General features: G+C 38.0%; 1 pseudogene; it reads right to left on the minus strand.

The window, feature by feature from the left end:
* The window catches only part of LOC107731207 (cryptochrome-1-like), a 21,031-nt pseudogene that overhangs the window by 12,368 nt on the left and 2,812 nt on the right, over positions 1 to 5,851 (minus strand).

Here is a 5,851-nt window from a genome sequence, read left to right on the forward strand (position 1 = left end):
ACAAAACCAAATTAAACCCTGCGGCTCGTGACGATACATTGAGGTCTTAAGACACGAAACGATCGGTCTGTGCAAGAAACTGAACAGTATTTATATCATTTTTTACCTCTGATCCACCGCAATGTCCAACTGTCCTGAGCGCGTTCACAACATCCGGCGTGTGATGTCAAATAAATACGGTTGGGCAAAAAATTCCACGTTGTCTGATGATATATCAAAATCGTCTTCCATTGTGATGACCTGTACTTCTAAATATCTTTAAATCTTCGCAGTGCCAGTGAACACATCCGCAATCTCTCTGCACTGTGTAAATAATGAGTGACGTATACGCGCGACAGATCGCTTCCGCACATGCATCTACTATCATAGATATGTATAGATGCCCTATTCGACCGCTCCAGATACGTTGACGCGTCCGCCATTTTGGAACGTATTGCGGCCCATAGAAACAGTCACTAATGAGGCATCTACTTATATATATCTATGTCTACTATGCCAGAGCACGTACACTGGTCACGCGCCGGATGTTGTGAACGCGCTCAGACATTGCGGTGGATCAGAGGTAAAAAAATTATATAAATACTGTTCAGTTTCTTGCACAGACCGATTGTTTCGTGTCTTAAGACCTCAATGTATCGTCACGAGCGATTTGGTTTTGTCTGTGTATGTTTTTTTTTTACTCTCGAAGCCGTGGAGCCCACTGACTGCCATTATTAGACTGATAGACTGCAACGGTTTGAGTTAAAAAATCTTTGTTTGTGTTCTACTGAAGAAACAAAGTCACCTACATCTTGGATGCCCTGGGGGTAAGCAGAAAAACAATTTTATTTTTGGGTGAACTATCCCTTTAATACATGGCTGCTGTGTTTACAGCGGTAACCAAGGAAACGCTGTATCACTGTTCTATAAGCGCCGCCTGCTGTCAGAGAGTGAATCTGCGTCTCATTCAGCCCAACTGCTGTTTCTGTTTCATACAGATGTTTTATGTAGCGTAATTTCACAAAGCTAAAGTCAGGTTATTCTGTTTTTGCTTCAGATTTCGAAATTATACAGTCTAATATAAATCAAACATTGCACTTTTTTTCAATTCATGATTAAAATGCAGTGGTTGCCTCTAATTTCAAATGGCTATGAAAAATCAAGGTGCAACACAGAGTAAAGAATATGCAAATGTTATTTTATATGTGATTTTTCCATTTCTGTACCTGAACATCTACAAACATAAAAACCTAAAGCATCATTTCATTTCTATTTTTGTGCTATCGGCCTATATTTAATTGTGCTATTACTTGTAATTTGTTCATTTGTTCTTATTTACTGGCTGTCACTTGTCTTTAATGTTTAAACTTTATATTTATGTTTATTTTTGGCTAGTGATTTTTGCAGTTGTATCAAAATTGAAATAGAGAATTGTCAAATTTAATTGGTATCTAAAATATTGTTGTCATATAAGCTTATTTATTAGAATACAAGATAACAGATCAAAAACAATGATAACAGCAACTATTTTATTTTTTGTGGCAGGGCCAGTGAAAATATTGGCAGAGCAAGTAAAAATTTGAACCCGACCGGGCCAGTAGAAAAAATCCTTAGCGTTGATCCCTGCAGCATGACCTCAATATCAGTTTCTGACCCTCATTCAATCAAATGTAAACAACATAAAGTGACATAAGATGGAAGATCAGTTGTAGTTATACATGTCAAGGCTACTCAACATTTTAAAGTTGCAAAACATCACACAATAAAACTTAGTTAGGGCTAGTTTTTATTGTTAGTTGCAACCACATTCGAGCATGTAATAAATACATGACTGTGTTTGTACCATTTAGCGGTCCTATTAAAAAAATATGCATAAAAGTACTGCATATGATGGCTTAATGGCAAATTTTGTTCACATCAGGCACTTCAATGAGTACATTTAATGTATTTCACTCATTTGTGGATACTCATAACTAACAGATTAAATATGAGATGAAATTATGCTTTCTTATATTTCTAAAACATCTGCACCCACCTCCACCTGTTGACCCCAAGGTTGGAGGACCCAGCGAACCAGGGATCCAGGAAGTAGACACATCGAACAGTGTCTGCCCCACGTACTGCCTCCTGAAGTGCAGGGTTGTCATGGAGACGGAGGCCCTTCCGGAACCAGTGGATGGAATTTGTGGCCATGTTCAACCTTCAAAAAAAAGAAATTCATCAGGACAAATACATTCGTTCTAGAGTCTGTTGATTAATTGAGGATGTCATTGGCAGCAGTTGGCAAACATATAAAAACATTTTGAACTTTTTGGAAAATTAAACCCTCTGTAAGAAAAATGATGAGGACGGTGAAGATCTCGATGAAGATGTTTATTGCAGCATAGCAGTGACAAAGTACATGTAGTACCTTGGGTTCAACGGAGTCGGAATGAACCACGAACATCCTAAGCTCAAACATTTTATACTCTATTACGTTCATCTTCCGGCTTCATCTTCCCGCATGTAAATGAAGTTTCGTCTTAAATGTAAATTGCGGATAACAATGAAAGTGATAGCCTTCCGTTCCCACATCTTTGGTAGTCTTTCAGGTGGAAACAACCAAATGTTAAGGTGATAGGATTATCTAGAATCCCTAGCAATTATATTCAAGTACCCTTTTGGTCAGCAGATGGTTCTTGATGGCCTACTGCCGCTCCCACACTATAGGTGACGATTGACGAAGATACTATTTACATATTATTGAAAGAATTATCTCTATGATAATTAAGCTCTTTGTAGAGAAAGGAGAATAGTTTAATTGGAGTGGAAGTTTGGTCGAGGCAGACTATAATTTCTTACACCTCATTAAACACTGTCAAAAGTGACCTTACAAGACATTTGCCATTTAAACATATAAATGAAACAGATCAAAAAGTACTCCAATCCAAATTATACACTTTTCACCATCTTATCCTTAGCATGTTAATGTTGCCATCATAATTAAACAGCAAATTGTTGACCATCTCCTGCACATCACCACCATTACAGAAATACAATTAAATTAAATGATAGCTTTGTCTGCGAGACATTTCCATTCTTATTTTTCAGACATTAGCATCATAATATCCTACATTGAGGCAGTAAAAATGGGTTGTCATTTTTAACTTTTGCTCAGAGACCATTTGGTATAGATTTGTCTTTTTTTAGCCTCTTTCCCCTTCATGAAAGAGGAATCCTCCAAATCTGGATTTAAAACCTATCTATCTGAGCAGTCATTCTGTGACATTGAATTCTTGGCTTTTCCTCAGACTGACTCAGGATGTGTGACGTGTGCAGTGGACTGAATTCCGTCATTTATGTCAGTGCCATACTGTCTCTTGTGAGAGATATGACACACATAGAAGCCTACCTGTCAATTATGGACATGTTTTTAAAACCTGCTCGAAAACAACCATCATACACACATGCAAGGAAAAGTAGTCTCAAGGAGGCAGAGGAGTTATCTTCATTTATCTACTGTATATGCAAGGTTAAGCCTCTATCTCTGGGGCAACTTATCGGTTGTCTGTGCCCTGGGAATTACAGTAGGCCACCTCTACCTGGGATTGATGCAGCAACTTACTGGCAGCCCATCTGCTACAACTGTCCTGCATGTATGCACAAAATTGTTAAAGGTGGCCAACTCATCACTATTTTTCCAAAAACGTTTAGCCAACAAACCCACATTAATAATATCTGGAAGTACTAAAAGGAAAAACACTCATACTTATGCATACTGGCAAACAGAGCAAATGTGTAAAATAAAAATTTGCTGAACAACAACTATAAAAACTATACAGTACATGGTTTTCATCTATTACAGTAAACTGTACTTTCCAGGCAATATTAGTTTATCAGACATTACCTAAAAAGTGTGTCCTATACACCAGCCACTATTAGACTGTCACAGCAGGATTTTTTAAGGCAAGACACTAAAGGCAAAACCATTGTTTTTTCATGCATTTTTCAATTTTTAAGATTTTGAGAATTTTAAGAATTATTTTTTTCTCATGCACCCAGAAATCTCCACTTCTTTTTAGAGTAGGGTTTGTTTTTGTATAATTCTCCTGATTAATAGAACATTTTATTCCTAAAAAATAGGGTTTTTTTTCCTTGGCTGATCTGTTTGCATTTTTCAGGCAGAGATTTGATACAAATGTATGCAAATTATAAATCAGATAATGCAGCATATGCATATTTAAACAAAATATTTCAGAAAACCTATAATACAAAACAAGTATACTGTGATGTACTTGTCTTAATGTGTGAAGTATCTATTAGTTAAAATACATACCCTATTCACCTGTGATATCTTCTCTATAAAATCTTTTTAAAAAGACAATATTACCTGATGGTGTACTGCAAATCTGACCTACCTGTTTAACATGGTCTACCAGTAGCATACTGGTAACTGTCACAACATAGATAGAGCAGAAAAAAAGGCTAATAAATAAGGATGCATTACCAAATGAAACGCTGAGAGTCCTGAGACCTTATTTCAAACCAGAATTAACCTGCTCTGCCTTGTCTGTCAGTGTGTTGTCAGTTTCCTCTTTGCTCTGCGATGTATTTTTTACTGTGTGAGAACATGGGCTGCGTCCGAAAGCTCTAAACTGGCATGAAGGCATCAAAGCACGTCCGAATACAAATTCTGCTTCACTTAAATTCTGATCGAATTTTGAAGGCAGCATAGGGCTGCGTTCCAGTTCACTTTTTTATGCCCTTCACTCGCCAACTTCCCTCCGTCTCGTTTACTCGGATGTACGTCACTGATTACGTTGCATGAATGCCCACTACTGGCACTATTTTTCCCCTTACGAATTTGTTTGGATCAGCATTCTATATGTATATTGGTATGCTTGGGCTGTTATAAATTAAAAAAAAGAATAATAATTTATATATTATAGAGTTGTTTGGGGTGGGATCAATTAAACACGATCTGCGATGACATCATAGTCGTGTTGTATTGTGGTCTATAGAGCGGCCTGAAGTGTGCATATGAAGCAGACTCGCTCCCTCGGTCAAAATCGAGGGGTCAAGGTTATGTCCACGTAAACCAGTGTTGCCAAGTCCACTGTTTTTCCGCAGAATTGGGCTACTTTAACACTGTTGCCGCAGGTTGTTTTTCATGTCCGCGGGTTGAAGCGACTCCAATAACATGATATTTATCCCCTGAAATGCGAATTTTAGCAGGGGAACCCCGCCAAAAATGTGTACTTTCCCCCCTGGAATGCATTTTTAACTGGGGACCCCCTCGAAACGCAATTGGGCTAGTTTTGAGTAGCGATTGGGTGGATTTTCTTGGGTGGACTATAGAATACCCAAGACATGTCACTCGTATAGTTTTGAATGTAGAAAAATGAAACTAATATGGCCGCTCAATCGCAGGAAGCCCCGCCTTCGGAATGAAAGAGCCAATCGCTAATCGGTAAAGTCAGCACGTCACTGCAGCTGCCGTTAGAATGGTGCTTTCAAGTCATGTCGGATAGATCGTATTTACGACATGAACGCCACCACAAAGTCGTTATTACGAGTGGGAAACTCGACATTTTCTTTAAGCCCCGAGTTTCCGAGTTGGGGGCGTGTCAATGAAAAACATGGCGGAATCGATGGATGCAACGTCTGTAGTTGATGGTATTTTTTTTTTAATTGATAGTTTAGTTGTCCTATAAACTTAAAATTGGTCATGTTCTGTTACACAGTTTTTTGTGACACTGTTTAATGATTTAAATATTGCAGCGGGTGATTAATATGGATTGCAATTGGCCAAAACTTGCATTTTGTTCACATACATTTGTTTTATTCTTTTGAGAGGTGATCTAAATATTTGCGGCTGTGAAACAGATGGAAA

This window comes from Sinocyclocheilus rhinocerous, unplaced genomic scaffold (genome assembly GCF_001515625.1).
Source record: "Sinocyclocheilus rhinocerous isolate Xijiao unplaced genomic scaffold, SAMN03320098_v1.1 scaffold1600, whole genome shotgun sequence".
Classification (NCBI taxonomy): domain Eukaryota; kingdom Metazoa; phylum Chordata; class Actinopteri; order Cypriniformes; family Cyprinidae; genus Sinocyclocheilus; species Sinocyclocheilus rhinocerous.